The following is a 17,515-nucleotide window of genomic DNA, read 5'->3' as shown; positions in this document are numbered from 1 at the left end:
AATTTGCCTCAAGCATGTAAAATTATTAGCAAATCTGCTGTGAAGTTTTGCTGCCGTCTGACTTTCTCTCAGAAATGTAAGGATGATTTTGTAATATAGTTAAGAAATTCTACATGTGTCCATCTAGATATATATACATGGTGATGATTTTCTACCTAGTGTTGCAAGTCAGAGATTAACTGTAATTATGACCCACTAAATATTACTTGCATATGTCCTAAACTAAGGTGCTGGTGGGAAACGTTCTGAGCTAGTGCTGAAGTTTTTGCTGTTCTGAGACGTAGAAGCAGGAATCAGCATCTAACATGGTTTCCTTCAGTAACTATTTGTCTTCATTTGAAAGACAGGTGTCTGCCAAGGAAGGTGGGAACCTCCCTTAGAATGGAAAAAATATGACCACCTTCCCTCTGAATTGTTACGATTTTGAAATTTAGGGGCTTTCAGGCAAAGATATGGGAAAAGGAATAACAGTTCTTTACTTGCTGACAGCAAGAGTGCGAGAGGAACCAAGCCCAGTCCCTCACCCTCCAAATTCTCACAGTATCTCTGCCCTTCCAAAGAGAAAACTCCCCAGGTAAGAGAGTAGCCAGCTGCATCCTTCCCGCCTTGGCCATTTCTGTTGTGTCTTAAGTATCAGTGGTTTTCTTCTCTTAGTAACAAATGGGAGAAAATTCCCTAAGAGAAGGAAAAAAAAAGAAAAATCCTAACCTCCAATACCACTGAGATATAAATTGACCTAAAATGACCACCTTTTTCTAATAATAATAATGCTGATTTTTATTCTCTTTGTATATTGTTTCTTATGCATTTTATCTCATCCTAAAATGTGCATATGAATTCACTGCCAATATGAACAACATATGGTGAATCATGTGATAGAGACACTTTGTCTTATAAGCATTTGTCCATTTCTTTGGGGTTGTTCTTTTATTTGAAATCAAAATTAATTAAACACTGTGTTGCAATAGCATAAAAACGCAAAATACTTGATCAGGACTATCAGCATGCACTTTAATATGGAGCTGATATACAGTAGGCCAAACCAACTTAGCATGCATTTTGGCAGCAATGAAGACAGCTTCCTGCATTTTATCAGGGTCAATGTACTCCATAGATCAAGGGAAGTGATTATTCCTCTTTAACTCAGACAAGGGGCTAAACAAATAAATTCAACAAACCTTGAAGAACATTCAGTTCTGATATTTTGATATGTGAGCATGCTGGGTTGACAAAAAGACATGCAAAGTCCTTGGTGATGTGCCAGTGTCACAGAAGGTCATGGACAGGGAAGTTTATTTGCAAATAAAGGCAGAAGAGGGAAGTAATATGAGTATGTTTTGGCTTGGCTGCATATTTTGTGTATTAGTCATCACAGAGAGACTATGCAGACTGTTCTTGCTTCCCATTTGCTTGTTGTTGAGGTTTTTTTTATTGCATGCCTTTTATCTGCTTACTGGATTATCAAAAATATATTAGTATTATAAAAATATATAAATGCAATTTTTCTAAGTAAATATCCTGCAGGCAGTATGAAATGGTTAAGAATGGAGGTGATACAGTGTATCAATATGCAAAGCTGAGTAACAGCTTTCTAAATTTGGGCATTTTGTGTCATCTATACATTACTTTGTGATTATTAAGTCTTCCCAATTTTATTTGTTCCTCTCCAGCCAAAACACGTTTTTAAAAAATATGGAAATGAATTAACAATCAAAATAAAATAGTTTTGCTGTTCTTATTTGTTTGTTTGTTCACAGAAAAGTAGCGTTTTGTTTTCTTTTATTCTAGGATTTTATTTCAGATATTTGGAATATTTTTTTACTTATTCTGAATGAGTATGTCCAATATCATATTGGTTTTAAAAATTATTATTAAGCCTACACATGAAGTCTGTAATTTTTTATCCCTTTGCAAAAATATAGAGAGAAGAAAGGACTGTAACACCTGACTCTCACACATGGGGTATATCAGAAGTGTAAGCTTGTAAATGATTATCAGTGAAATTACATTGCAGGTTTTGCACTATCTCTTTGGAAGATGAGAGCTGTGAAGTTGAATTCTCATCTGCTGGCATGGAAAGATGGGAAGTACGGGAAGTACAGGAAGTACAGGAAGTGAGGAAGTGAGGGGGGAGGGAGGGAGGGAGGGAGGGAGGGAGGGAGGAAGGAAGGAAGGAAGGAAGGAAGGAAGGAAGGAAGGAAGGAAGGAAGGAAGGAAGGAAGGAAGGAAGGAAGGAAGGAAGGAAGGAAGGAAGGAAGGAAGGAAGGAAGGAAGGAAGGAAGGAAGGAAGGAAGGAAGGAAGGAAGGAAGGAAGGAAGGAAGGAAGGAAGGAAGGAAGGAAGGAAGGAAGGAAGGAAGGAAGGAAGGAAGGAAGGAAGGAAGGAAGGAAGGAAGGAAGGAAGGAAGGAAGGAAGGGTGGGTTCATCTTTTTGTAGAGTTTTAATTCAGATTCATTATCTCTTCTATCCTGCTCCTTAGTATATTGTAAATCACTAAGGTTCAATTTTTACCCAGATACCCAACAAAAACTAGAATAGCCAATACTCAACTTTACTAGAATATAGCATGTGAGGTGATATGTTAAAAAGAGACCAAAATTTGTCCACTGAGGCCTTTGGAAGATGCATTTAGTCAGTGTGCTAAGGCAGATCTTTCAATCTCTGATCCCATTCAAAGCATGAAGAATGCTCAGAAGCACTATAAACTCAACAGGCTATGACCCACAGAAGTAATAAACAGTACAGAATCCAACAGATGCAGTTGTCTTTCAGGCATAGGTAGTCCACAACCCACAGATGTTGATGTGATAGACCAATAGGAGCAGCCTACTAGAGCTCAGATTCCTGGTTTTTGTATGAAAACAAGACTTTTCTCCCTCTCTGCAGTGAGAATGTAGCGAAAATGCCAGATCATCAGATGACAGGTGGGGTGCCATCTACCCCTTCAGCTTCTCAGTGTAGGCAGAACTGCAGATTCCATAGAAAAAATAAGAGGTTACATTCATTTTCTGAAGCCACCATAATTCAAAAACTATACAATCAATCCTAATAATAGCACCAATTTTTTTCTGAGGTCTCATGAGGATACTTAGTATGTATTTTCTAGAGTATTTCTTTCTTACAGCTAAGAAGATGTGTGCTATTTCATGTTTGTAAACATTTGGGTTTTGACCAGTCTTTGAAACAAGACTAATCTACTCTATACAGTACCATCAAAACAAAAAAAACAATTAGCTGTTTCTCATTTTTGACGCCTCTATAATATTTAAACTTCGTAGGGTGGGAAAGGAATACTGAAACCACTATGAGATTGGCTGTACTGTTCAGATCTCCAGTCCAGTTTTGTTGATTGGGGAAAAAATGGATAGATAATAGAATGGTGGGTATTGTGTCTAACTGGACTTCCAGACTCTTCCTGTTAATCTTTATGAGTAAAACTGCTGCAAAATATGACTGCCAACTTCAAAAAACTATTCCCTGATTTGCCTAATGAGTGCATGTTTGTCAAGATATGCACTCACTGTGCTTGTTTTCTATTTGAGTTACTCTCAAAATACACTCAAGAACTAATCTTTAATATGGCATATTTGGAAGAGATGAATCTGAATTCAGTTTTAGCCCCGGAAACAAGATCTTAAAATGTTATAATAGTACCATTGAATTTGTGAAGCTGTGTCAGTGTATCATCATGGAAACTCCAAATGTTCTAGAATGCACCACAACACAAACTTTGAGTAACCTTTAAGTACTTACTAGAACAAGTACTTGAAATGTCAGGGGCAAGTAAAGTTTGTTAGGAATACTTGAGTCAAGACTTTATAAATATTTTTGATAATTAGCAGTTTTCATCAAATTTGCATTAGAACTGAGAAAAGAAATCGCAATTTATTTAGGTAGTTTATTTTTTTTTTTATGTAACCGCATTGGTATCTTACTTCTCATGGCACATCCTGTGTGTGCACTGGAGATCTTCACTGACACACCTATACATGTGTGGCTATGGCAGTGGAAGTTTTGTTGTATAAACACAGTCATAGAGGGCTTGAATCAGTCTAGATTTTTTCATAGGTACAGATACACATGATCACATCCAAATGTCAATGACATGGATATTCAAAAAATTTAGTGTATTTGAGTACTGATACATTTTTAAATTTTGGATGTTTATTTTAAACTGAGTATTATATTTGGTGCAGATGCTACTATTACATCTGTATTAAGATGCAAAGAAATCTGGCTAAGATCCCATGAAGTTCCCCTTCTGCTTGCTACAGACTCCTGGAACGAAAACAGACTTTGAGATTTGGCCAAAAGTGCAAAGAGCCATTATCCAGTCTTTCCAAAATTACATTTTAAAGGTTAGTAGGCAAAAATCTCTGAACTCCTTTACTTAGACTCTGATATCTAAACTCTTTGTCCTATGATTTATTCCACTGTTGAAGGCAATAGTCTGTTATACAATTCAGATTCTTAAAAAAAAAATTAAAAATTAAAGTTTTTATATTTTATAAAATATAATATAAGTTTATATCTATAGGCTGAACATTAACGTGCTTGTTCTGGCTATCCTAATCAACTCATTGGACATTTATTTTAAAAATGCAATTATAATTGTTGAAGACTGTGAGATGATGGGCAAGAACATCTTTAATTCCAAATATTATTTTTTCAAGTTGCAAATAGTATTTGGTTACATGAAAAAGTATTGTTTACTTTAATGTATATCAGAATTATAATTACTGGGGATAAAATTACCTGATGATCATTGTGAGTTCCTGCCAACATAGTCTGTGAAACTCTGTGATTTTCTTGACTTATATATTATTGTTTATTTTTAAATCCCTTTTGCAGATCTATTTGTAAAATATCCTGTGGACAGCTGAAAGCATCTTGTAATTTCACTTATCTATTCATAATTCTCCATCATTCACTCAAAGAAAAAAAGAAGCATTATGTTTTTTTGGGTTTTCATTGGTAATATGAAATTGATACATTAAGAAATCCAGTGAATGTTTTTGTATAGGTACACAAAGTTCTCATCAGGGTGCTTAAAACAGGTTACATGATACAATATATGTTGTATAAAAAAAAATTAAAAAAAAGAATGCATTCAACATGCCTAATTTCTTGAAAGGCCTAATTTATTGGGAAATATAGTCCTAATATATTAAGGAATGTACACATTTCATTGACATGGCACACAGATTGAAAAAGATGAGTAAATGCAATCAGCATATTCTCTTTCAACAAGTAAGAATTCAGGTGACAGACCACATTTCATGCACTTCAGAAATGGATAAAATAATGGAAGCTACATCAGAGTGAGTCAGGTACAGTGTAGTATTACAATACCAGAATGACAGTCCATTAAGAAGGAAAGCTTAGTAACCCTTTTGTAATTACTGCCCTGATAGAGCTATACTATGCTCAAGACTAAGCTAAGAGCTTTCCACAGCACTTGAAAAATGCAGTGTTACCTACTCAGGACTGAATTAGTTCTAACTTGTGTGGTCTATGATTCATAGCATGGTGAAATACATGCTACCTGTTTTCTGTCTTGCCCCCTTCCCTCAAGGAAAAGTCAATTATTTAATTAATATCTGGCTATTATACGACAATTTCTTACTTCCTCTGTCACAGGGCTGCTAAACTTAGGGGGGACTTTTCTTTCTCCCTTTGCCTCTTTCTGTATTATTTCCTGATCCTGAAACTTCAGCAGGAGTTCAGCCACTCACAAAAATCACAGGTTTGCATCCAAATCTTGAATCATCAAAGGTCTATTTTTCAGTAAAATAAATGCTTGCAACAGCTTTCCTTACTCTAAACAACCCAAACATTTTTTAGACTATATTAGAAACAGTTCTTATTTGGTCATTATTCCCACGGTTTCAGGTGGAAAAGAGCTGAGGATTAGGTACACCTGGATCTGATTCTGTTTCTATTGAAGAAGTCAGTTAACTGTTAGCCTGTTTAATAAGGAGTGAAAGGACTGAGCAGCTAAACAAGTTCATTGGATTAATTTTTTTGTCAGCAGTGAATGGGGAGGAAGAAATAAGAGAAATCCATGCTTATTTTTCAGTGTTAGAAGCATTTTAAAGGCTGAAGTCAGAAGTTCTCAGAGTTGCATTGGGCTGAAAAATGTTTAAGTTGGTCATCAACTCATATTCCTGTGATCTAGAAGGGACTAATTATTCTAAGAATGAAAGTATTTAAGTGATCCCTTAGTATTAAAATAAATGGACTTTTCTACACTAATTTATAGAGTCATACCAGAATATGATGTCTGCATTACATTACCAAACACTTCTGCTATCATCATATAAATAAACACACAACTTAGTAATTCCAGTGGTGTAGATCGATCGATCTATCTATCTATCTATCTATCTATCTATCTATCTATCTATCTATCTATCTATCTATCTATCGCATTCCCTAGTGCATCTATACTTTTATTGAGATGAATTATGTTTTATATGTAGCTTGAAGACTTTGGGGTTTTCTTTAGAATGTGTTTTGAAAAAAATATAAAGAAGATGCATCTAGTCTTTTTTTTAAAATTTTTTATGCTTAAAAGTAACTGACACACTTTAGGAAATTCCTTAATTGGCTATTGTTATTTTCTCTGTATTCCTTTGATAAAGAACACTTTATTTTATTTTACTATTGTTTACTATTATACATATGTTTGCATTGCTTATTATTGTATTATCAGTATCATTCTGGTTCTAATGAACATTGCAGTCAAATCATTCTCCTCTTTAGCCTCTCTGACTGTAAGGTAAGAAAAAAATTAGGGTTTTTTGTAAAGCATTGTAAAATCCAAATGACCAGTAAGGTACAAAATTTGCTGTTCTGCATAATTTAAATCTGTGGTTGGGATAATTATTAAACTCCAGTTAAAGCCTTAATATTCAATGGAGATCAGTATAATTGTTATGCATATACAGAAACATAGGAGAATAATCTAGTTAAAACTGTCAAATGATCCCTTACTTACTGAAAGATGTGTAGCTCGCTGTGCTGGGAAAATAGCAGGAGCGGGATGTGCATGCAGAAAGAGAAAGACATCAAGAGTGGAGGTCAAATGGGAAACTGCTTTGTAGGGCAAAGGAGTGACAGGCAGGAAGGCCCTGAATGAGAAGGTCAGGGTGAGTTGAAACCCTCAGGATCTATATAGACACTGCTCAGTTTGGAAATTAGTGACAGTTTTTGTCACTACTGAGACCAGAATATCTCAAGTCACAAAGGACATGGAGAAGATTTGGACCAAATCCAGCTGAAAAATACATTTGAGGAGTTTAAAACATTTTTGATGAAAGGAATGTGTATTTCAGATATCTTGGCAGCACTGGTTCTCAAATTCAAGGAATCCTAGTTCAACTTACCTAAATGTGTCCATATGTTGTCAAGAAAATATGAAGTGATGCCTTCCACATAAATTTGTGATGGAGTTTTGCCTGAATTTACTAGGGGTTTTGAGGAAGTGGAATGCCTCCCAGGAATTATTTTGATGAATAGGAGGGAAACAATATTAGAATTCCAATGGCATGTGCCAGTCCATAACATATGCAGGGAATGGCTCAAATTCTGAGGCAATTTGGCTGATGTGTTTGTGTCTTTCTGTTTTGGATTTTTAAAGGCTCATTTATGAGTTTTAAATTTGGTTTGTGAAAAATCTAAATCTTTACAGCTAATCCTCAAGAATCTGCCTATACCCTTTTGTGGATTTTGAGCCTGTAGTCACATTTTGTGTTATATTTAACAGACAAAAATTATATGTTTGCCTAAGATAAGCCACAGACTGTTATTAAATATCTTTCTTGTATGTGTGAGTTTATAAATACCTATGCATCATAACAGTTGTTCCACACTGGACCAAAGTTATATTAAGCTTAGGATTCTATTCCTGATAGTAGCCACTGCTTTGAGAGAACATGTAGGGAACAGAGAACTCTCTCAGTACTGACCATAGAAACAAATCCTAACCATCTACTCAGGTAATTAGTTGTTTGTTACATTGCCTTTTTAGTATGCCTTCTTCAAGTTGGATGCTGAAATATTCATGTCCGTGTTTGATACACAAGAAGTGCTCAGGAGAGGTACTGTGTGCAAAAGGTGACAAAACTAAAATGGAGATTCACCATTTTGTTTGATTTTACTATTTATTCATCATTGATGATCTGCTTTCAATGCAAGCTTACACATACACTGAAGAACAAACAAATACTTTATTTATCATTAATGTTTTTAAATCTCACTCAAAGTTGCCTCAGATAACTTCAAGTCTAAAGATAAGCATGTAGTTACAGAAGTTTTCTCACAATCTGATGACCACAAACATGAACTTGCTCATAAGAAAATACATTTACCCTTTTACTTATCATCTCTTTGCTAGATGCAAAGTAGGATGATGTACATATTTTGTACATAAAACAAAAACCGGGGTTTGAGAATATTTTTTTTTTCTTTCAAAATTGCTATTGCCATGCTGGTATTAATTAAGTTATAATGTTGGGGTCTAACATTTAATTTTATATTAATGTTTAATGTTAAATTAATTTAAATTAATTGGATTTGCACCTCTTTGCTAAAGATTATACTGACTCCTGATATTCAGTACAATGATTTTATATTATTAGATTATTACCAGTAAGCAAAATGTATGATATCAGCTACTTTGGTCCACTGATTACCACTGATTACCACTGATTACCACCAGCATATGGGTAAACTATGATGAAATTATTCCCTGTTTAAACAATAAATTGAAATAGTGTCCTATATATCCTTCTCTCACATGATGGGTTTTTACATGGTACGAAAAAAATCTCCCTGAGTTTATATTTGGGGTTATGTTAAATCTACATATAAAACTTTTTCTTAATAAACAAAAAAAGCTTAGTCTGTAGATGTACGTGTTGTTTTCTTCTTCCTTTGAAAATCAAAAAATCAATACACTTATCCTGTCAGAACAGGAAATTACAAAAGGGATTGATGGAGAAGTGCACATAAGGACAAAAATGCAGAGCAGAACACCCAGGTTGCAAAGTTAATGCCTAATTATGTGTTTAAAAACTACCAATTGCCAAACTGAACATAGCCTTTCATGACTTATGTTGATCCATTTCTGCTTTCACATTAAGTCAGACAAGCCCAGTAGTTCTAGTATTTCAGTTATTTACCTTCTGCTTCAAACTTCCAATGATAATATTCTTTTAGCAGAATAAGTAGATGATTATTTCTTTTTAATTTCCCACCAAAAGAAACGTATCTGTACTTCTGATGATATAATGGAGATGGAGAGCAGAATATATTACGTATGTTCTTGCCTATTTTATTTCTTAAAGGGGTAGGAATATTATGAGGAAATCCACTGCTTTCTGGGAAAGCTTTTAAGAGTGTAGCTTTCCATTTCATGTACTTTAATTTGTGAAGAATTTCTACTATTTTGAAAATATTTATTTGAACTTATTAAGAATTTCTTGCAACTTGGAGATAATGGTATGTTTTTCATATTTAACAAGTTATTTGTTCATGTCTGAAGGCCTTCTTCATTTAAAGTGGTCATGTTACGACACAAACTTCCCCATCTGAAGTTTCTAATTTGCCAGTGTGTTTTTCAAGCAATGTTCATATATCTTAGTTCTTTCAATATGGAAGAAACAATGTTAGAACAGCAAATAACCTGCTGTGTTTGGAACACCTTATAAAGCCCAGATCACTTTTCTAATCTGACCAAACCTTGAATTTTAGATATGGTTCCTAAGTACCAAATTGCAGATTCAGTTTAACATAGGCCATATATACACTGCAGAATTCTCTAGCATGAGTCAATCATCATGATTTCTGAATTATATAATCCTGAGATCAACTCCCTGAATGAATACAGTGATTTTCTTCCAAAGTGATTTTTCTTTAACTGTTTTTACTTTTGCTGGTTCAGTCCCATAAAGATAACTTCCTTTATGCCTTGCCTGAACTGTAAACTCACTTACGTGTACTTTAACTATGAGTTAATCAAAGAAAGCATAAATATGCTTACTCATCACTGCTAAGCCCTCTTCAAGGTGTGTACTGAATTGTTTAAACTAGCTGAAAATGTCCTAACATGATCTAGGAATGCCCAAACTCATGTTCTGGCAGACATGAACTAACAAGCATGCAGGAATCTTGTGCATACTAATGTGATTCAAAAAACTTGGAGTATCTCTTCTTATGTTACTATCTTATTTTTCTGCTCCTTCAAGTCACCTAAAATGTATGACCTATAGGAGTCTTCCAAAAGTTCCTGGGGCAGGTGGCATGCTTGCCACATTACGTGACTATCTGAGTGATAGACTCAGGACTAGGTTTGCTTGCCTTTCAGACTTTTTAGGTTCCATAACAATTCATCTTCCCCTGTACTCTCACTACACTACTTACATAAAAGCATGTAAAAAATTACAGTCTGATGAAGATATTTCTTAAAAAATGTTAAGCACAGATTTAAAAAAAAATTAAAAACAATTTTCTGCTCTGAAATTCTCTTTTTTTTTTATTGCTGCAATGTTAAATTAAAACACCTAATCCTTAACCACCATCTTGTTTATTATTTTGGTGTAGCTTTTCTATATTCTTTCACCTAAATAATTACTTAGACTTCCACATGCGTTTTATATAATTAGTTCTTTTATCTCACATGCTGGCAAGAAAATCTAATACTAGAAATATATTGTGGGGTGAGGGGGGGAGTATAACCAGTGGTAGGTATAGCATGTATTTCAATAACACAAAGTAGTATAAAACCCGTCCAGACATTGAAAAATACTTTTTCTCACCATCTCTGTACTATTTTACCAATAATTTTTTTCTGCTCTTCTCAGAGAATTTCTACATGATCTAAATTAATTACTTCAAGGTCATCATCTTCTCTTTACCTTCCTTATACTGTGTAACAGCAATATGATGCAGTCAGTTTAAACTGTTTGTCCTAAAGGCCCTATAAATGGGTCAATGCAAGTCATATTTAAACTGGTTCTGTTGTAGGTTGTTTGGTTAGTAAGAGCACTTGTGCAGTAGGATCTTTAAATGACACTGATCTTGCCAAGACATACTGAAGAATGTGCTGTAATTTAAATATGGAGATACTCAGTAATGTGAATCTGAAAGCAGAAAAAGCCTACTTTTAGTTTGCAACACTTTGGAGTTTGTTCCTCTAGATGTGAAGGAAGGGTCAGAGCTGGCTTGCAGTCAGGGAGGGGTCCATGCTACACACTGAGTCCATGATTACCACCAACTGATCTGTGATTCCATCCAAACAAGCCTCCACCATCGTCTTACTGAATATTTGTATTTCATGTAAATGTCAACAAAACAGAGGTATTAAAATAACAAATACCAATGTCCATACTGCAAGAGACATAATGACAGAAAGTTTTAAGGGAAAGAAGTTTGAATGGGAGAGAAACTCAAGAAATAATTGCTCATTAGTTTCTGAGATGTCCTTTTTCTTGCCTAAAAATTTCTGTCAAAAGGTTTATTTCCAAGTGTGGTGGCTGACCCAGCCACCCTCTCAATCCTCAGTGGGACTGGAGGAGAAAGCAAGAAAAATCTTGTGGGTCGAGAGATGGTAACGACAATGTTAAATTTACCAAGTACCATCATGAGCAAACCAGTCTCAGTTTGGGGAGTAGTAATTTAATTTATTTCCTATTAAAATAGATCTAGTTGGTGAGAAACAAAGTCAAAACCTAAACCACCTTCCTCTTAATAATTCCCCACATTTTTTTCAGCGTCAGCTTCTCTTTAAATACTGAGTTTTGTACTTCCCGTCTGTTTCTGCCCCGAGCAGGATGGGGAGCTGCTCCCAGCCCCTAATCACACCTGGAACCCCCCTCTTGCACCTCATCCCCCGTGTTTCACCCCTTATCACCTCACACATCCCTGCCTCGCAGATGCTCTGCCCTTGCCTCGCTGCCCTTCCCGCAGCCGGGTTTGCGGGGCTGCTGGAGCCAGCCAGAACCTTGTGCCCAGCTCGGGGCAAACCGGGTCTGCAGGGGCCTGGCCAGAGCCCTGGTGCAACAAACAGCCCGAGATGGACTTAAAATAACTATATATATAATTATAATTGTAATGCAGATGGTTAAAAATGCAACCAGCAATGCCTCGTACCTTTGCATTTGTTCTCTGTTTATGAAGCTCCCAAGAATGTTAACAGAAATTAATCATAGTCAGTCAGTGATAATGTATCTAGAGTTGGAGATAAGAGGTAAGGAAAAATAGCTAAGACAAATGGTGTATTTAATTTTTGGTGGGGCAGGCAAAGCATTTCACAGCATTGCTTTCCATCAGAAAATGCCCATCTGACATATTTTTTACAGAAAGTGTTTCTGAATACTTTTGGTAGTATTTTATTCAGTATTTTACTTTTGTTTAGTATGAATCTGAAATCTTGTCCGGTAATAATGTTAGTTTTTTATATTCCTGAAATAATCTGATTTATGAAGTTTTTTGACTTTTGGTTTTGACTTTAGACTAAAAAAAAAAAAAATAGAAAAGAAATTCTGAATTTCACTCTAAAATTCCAGTGTCAGTTTCTGGATAAATCAGGATGTACAACACCAGGTTCACAAAGGACATAAGATGTCCTGACCTGATTGTAATGAGCTGATACACCTTAGATGTCAATCTTTTTACCTCTTGCAATGTTATTAGTAAAAGAAAACTGGCATCATAACTTTGATACCACCCTTTGTCTCTAAGCCTCACAATCTGTGTAAGACAAAGTGCTCTAACTCTCTGAAACCCCCCAGTTTTTGAGTGAGCTTCTGTATGCTGTGTGCAAACCCAGAAGATTTGCTTTGACCATAGGCTAACACCCATGTGTTATACAGAAGAATTCCTCAGAGCCGCAGCTTTGATATATGGATTGATTGTATTCCAAATTAAATATATTGCAGGTTAATCTTAGTTTACAGTGGTAGAATATGAAAATGCCAATTTGCTCCTGGGTGTATTATTCAGGTAAAAGACATTTCCCACTGTGTTCAGTTAGATACTAATACTATGCACCTTAATTAAATTTCTAGATAAATTAGAAGCAGAAATGTAATTTACAACTGCTGATTGAAACACATAATTATGTAAACACCAATAAATCACATAATTTCAGTGCTCATTTTTCATAGCACCATGTCATCTCCTGTGAAGAAAATGTTTTAGCCTTGATATATTTCTAGAATACTATAACATTAAAAATCTGATGAAAAATATATTTTGTAAAAGAAAAAATATATTTTGTCAGTTTACAAAACTGCAGAGAAAAGCTTACAAATACACAGGTTTCAACAAAGATGGGTGTGGTTTCTCTAATAATAATGATGACATTTTAGAGAAAATATTCTTTTCAGCTTGAACTTTACATTTGTGAGCACTACCTATAGTAGTGCTCAGATATATCACTTTTGTCTAGAATTCTGTTCATAAATACACTGTGACCATTTCCCTCCTTTGAGAGCCACTGCAATACATATGGAATACATATGGAAAACTAAATATTACACATTATGATGTAAAGCAAATCAGTGCATTTCAGTATAATATCCTAAACCAAATACTGAATCTGGCAAGAAAAAAAACAAATTACACTAAAGGCTCTTCCAAGGTAGGATGGTTTTGTGTTATAAGAATTTGTTTTTATGTATTGCATTGACCTACAAGGAAATTCTGATAGTGTCAGCCAAACTTGGGAATTCATCAGATTTTTTTCAACTAGTCATAAAATAATTGATGTCACAAAGGAATCACAATTAGATGTTATATAAGAGACTAATTTTCAGAAGTGGGATTTTGATTTCTCGCAGTAATTTAGTTAATCAGCTTTCTCAACTGTTTACCAATTCCACTGTACACCTGCAAAAGTGAGATATAATAATACTTGTAAACTTAAGTCAGGTCTATAAAATTTGACTGGTAGATACTTGTAGGATAAATCTTTGCAACAAACTACAGGAAGAAATAAGAGCACAAGGCATAGTGTGAAGATGAGAAGGGAATGTGGATCTAAGATCTGGGAGGAATGCCAGAACTTAAAACAGCTGTCATACAACAAAGGTCCCTTGCAGCATTGTGGTCTGCGTATATTAAAGGCATGGCCACAATGACATGAAGTTAATCCTGTAACACGAGCTGCAGTTAATCCACATAACTCATTTGCATTCATAGATTACCTTTACACTAGCAAATTAAAGATGACTGGATGGTTTTCTGACATGGAGGCCCATGCCTATATTGTAAGAACTCTTAGTTTCCAAAACAGGCTAGCTAAACTATCCCCCAGAAATACTTCCTATCTGACAAATTATTACTTGGATTTGTTAGGGAGAATGTTGCCATGAAATCATACAAGGGATTGATCTCACAATAAATACAACCAAGAAGATATTAATTCATAATTAGCAGCCTGTCTGGATGAATTTTTGGTAGAAGTTTAGTAAGTTTAAATGAGGTTTGAATTGATAGACTTCAGAAACTTATGTAATAAGGAATATGCATTTCACATTAGAGAAAGCCAATGACCTTTGTCTTCAAATGGGCTAGGCTGCTAAATATAATTTTAAAGTACAATTTGTCACCTGCTCAGCTCAGCTTCCATTAGCAAATGCCTAATTTGCAACAAGCTGAATAATCTAGGCACCCTGATTTCAGCTTTGAGTAAATTTATAACCACCAAATTGATCGGTGATGGTGACAAATTGCTCCACATGGAAAAACATAAAAATCTGTGGTTTGTCATCCCTGTACTATACCAGTTCTTTAAAAGTCTGGGCTTTGAGACTCCCAGGGTAATACCCTAGCAGCTAGGTCCAACATTCATTTTAATTAATTTTATAAATTAAGAAATATGTCATTCTTTTATACAGAGATGTATTTCTTCAGTAACAACACAGTCTATAAAAGCCCCATAATTCTCACATATTTGTGACCAGGGAACATTAAAGAAGAGAGAAAAAAGATTTTAGATCATATGTATCACATTTCATTCGGGTACATGAAGCACTGTGACACTGGGAGTTAAATGGCAATGAAGGAAGAGCACCTCTTCAGGTTGTTTGTTTTCTTGAGCTAGGGTAGATACAATTTTCATACCTGCTTAAGATTGTGTATTCTGCAGGTATAAGAGTGGAGTTGTTGGCAGAGGATGCTGGTTAGTTCGGGTGACTTTTTACTGGATTTTGTGAATCCCATTCTCTGACTCCCAGCTGATCTTACATGTTTTGTACACCTGACTCTATACCTGACTTGGGGTTTTATTTTCCAGTATAACAGATCAGTTACAAGTTTAGTATCCCAATATTCTACTTAATTTATATTTTTTTGATTTAATCTAAGATGACTAAAAAGAATATGTTCAAACTATTGTGCAACTTAGTGTAAATCATTAATATTTGCAGAAGACTTTCCTCATACTTACAGGCTATTGTAATCACCTTGAACCTTGTCCATAGACTCATTTAGCAGTTTCTAATGCTGAAGAGCTTTCATGATGAACTAGACCAGAAATTAACAGAAGTATACTCTAACCCGAGCTGTGGACTTATTTAAAACTAACTCTTAATACTAATTTTGCAGAAATACAACACTGTCATCTTATTGGTACATACATTTTTTATGTCTATAGGAAGTATTTTTATTAAATTGATTGCAAACTTAATTTAGGTACTAGAATATCTGTGACTTTATGAATAAGAAATGTAAAGGAAAAGATGGTAGACTTATTGTAACAAGAATGTCTCCTTAACACTAAGCTTTGTGTGCTTACAGCAAAGTTAAATGGAAGCAGAAAATCATAGATACTGATGGTATAATTTTATTTATTGCATCCAGTTTTTCTGGGAAGTGAAAATTTTCAGTCTCATAGCTTGCCATTATAATCATTGCACACACAAGGGCATGCAGATGTATTACAGATGCAATTAACTGGATAAAAATAGTGGACTTATGTGTGTTAATTCATATATAATTTTAATTCAAGGTTTATTTTAAAGCAGTTTGAATACCACTATGGTAAAATATGTTATGACAGAGTATGCTGAGCTCTGTTGGGAATGCATGTACTCACATTCTATCTACACATGGATTTTGTTGCACCTGGGGACAAGGATTTCCTTTTCTTAGAAAGCTTTGGAAACAGACATCATTTAGGCTGACAGCAGTTTTATAATTCCTCTGGCATCTAATTCAAAATGCGTGTGTTATGCTGGTTTTTAAACAGAAGTAACAGATTTTTGTAGGAAATTGTAGAATCTGAAGTGTTTATTCATTGATCAAAATGCATATTTAGCTGATCACTTTGCTCTTTTCCCCCACTTATGACAATGATCCATTTCATATCTGCCTACTGTAGTGTAATATTTGATTATCAGTTTTCAAAGACTACAGCAGATACTATTTTTGTTTCGCCTGTAGGCTGTTTGGTGACTTTGAAAGTCGCTGCAACATAGTACATGTTTTTCTCAGACACCACCTGCTAGATCAAGTGGTGAATTCATATAGGGATTAAAGATCCACAAATGTTTTCTCAATGTTTTTGAAGCTCCTGTCGTAAATTAAGCAGGACAGAGAGTAGAAAATTCTACTAGTTTGTCCCGAACATTGTAAAATACTTTGCTCATTCAGGCTCTTCTGAAGAATACTTGAATCATCCTCCATCGCTGGTGCTCTTTAACCTTTCATGAGTGTGGGTAAATGGTAGCTGATATTAGGTTGTTCTAAATATGTCATAAACAATAGTAAGATTTAAAAATTTATATTCAAGCAATGCCCATCCAGATTTCTAAGCATCTTTGAAATTAATTGCAAGAAGGAATGCTGGTAAAAGCAATGAAAATAGTTGTGTGTATTTCCTCTTACTGGTTTAACCATGTTTGAATCTCAATCCATCATCCCAGTATTAACAACCTAGTATAGTCTGAAAACTGTCATTTAATATTATCTCCTAACATATTGTTAATCTAACTGCATCAGTGTGTCTTCACAACGTGGAGACATGGGGACACCACAAAAGTGTAACAAAATTGAAACATAATGGAATTAACCAGCTGGTGGGTGTTGCAAAAATTTTTGAAATTTTCTTTTTAAAAGAGAACAGGAATACAATAAGAGGTTTTGTTATTTTTTCTGCCATGTTTCTTGTCTTGTTGACATGAACTGTTTGTCAGTATGGGCTCTAAACTTAATATTGTTATGAAGGTCTATACCATAAAGCATGATCAGTCTGCCTTTCACCACAGGTTCACTAGTATTTAAGAGCACACTCTTTCACAACATAGATTAGCACTGCAGAGTATAGATGCTTACACTAGATTTAAAAACGCTAGAACAAAGTGGCTTAGGTGGGCTGTTTGCTCATGTTTTTTGTTCGAGAAACATGTCAACATCCCACATCATACAAAGTCAGCTAAGCTGCTTTCTTAAGTTGTTTCAGATAGCCTTTTATCTACAACACAGTTCTCTCCAGCTCTATCTCCTGGTTG

This window comes from Cyanistes caeruleus, chromosome 1, assembly GCF_971803275.1.
Source record: "Cyanistes caeruleus chromosome 1, bCyaCae1.hap1.1, whole genome shotgun sequence".
In the NCBI taxonomy this organism is placed as follows: domain Eukaryota; kingdom Metazoa; phylum Chordata; class Aves; order Passeriformes; family Paridae; genus Cyanistes; species Cyanistes caeruleus.
This window is presented reverse-complemented; position numbering follows the sequence as displayed.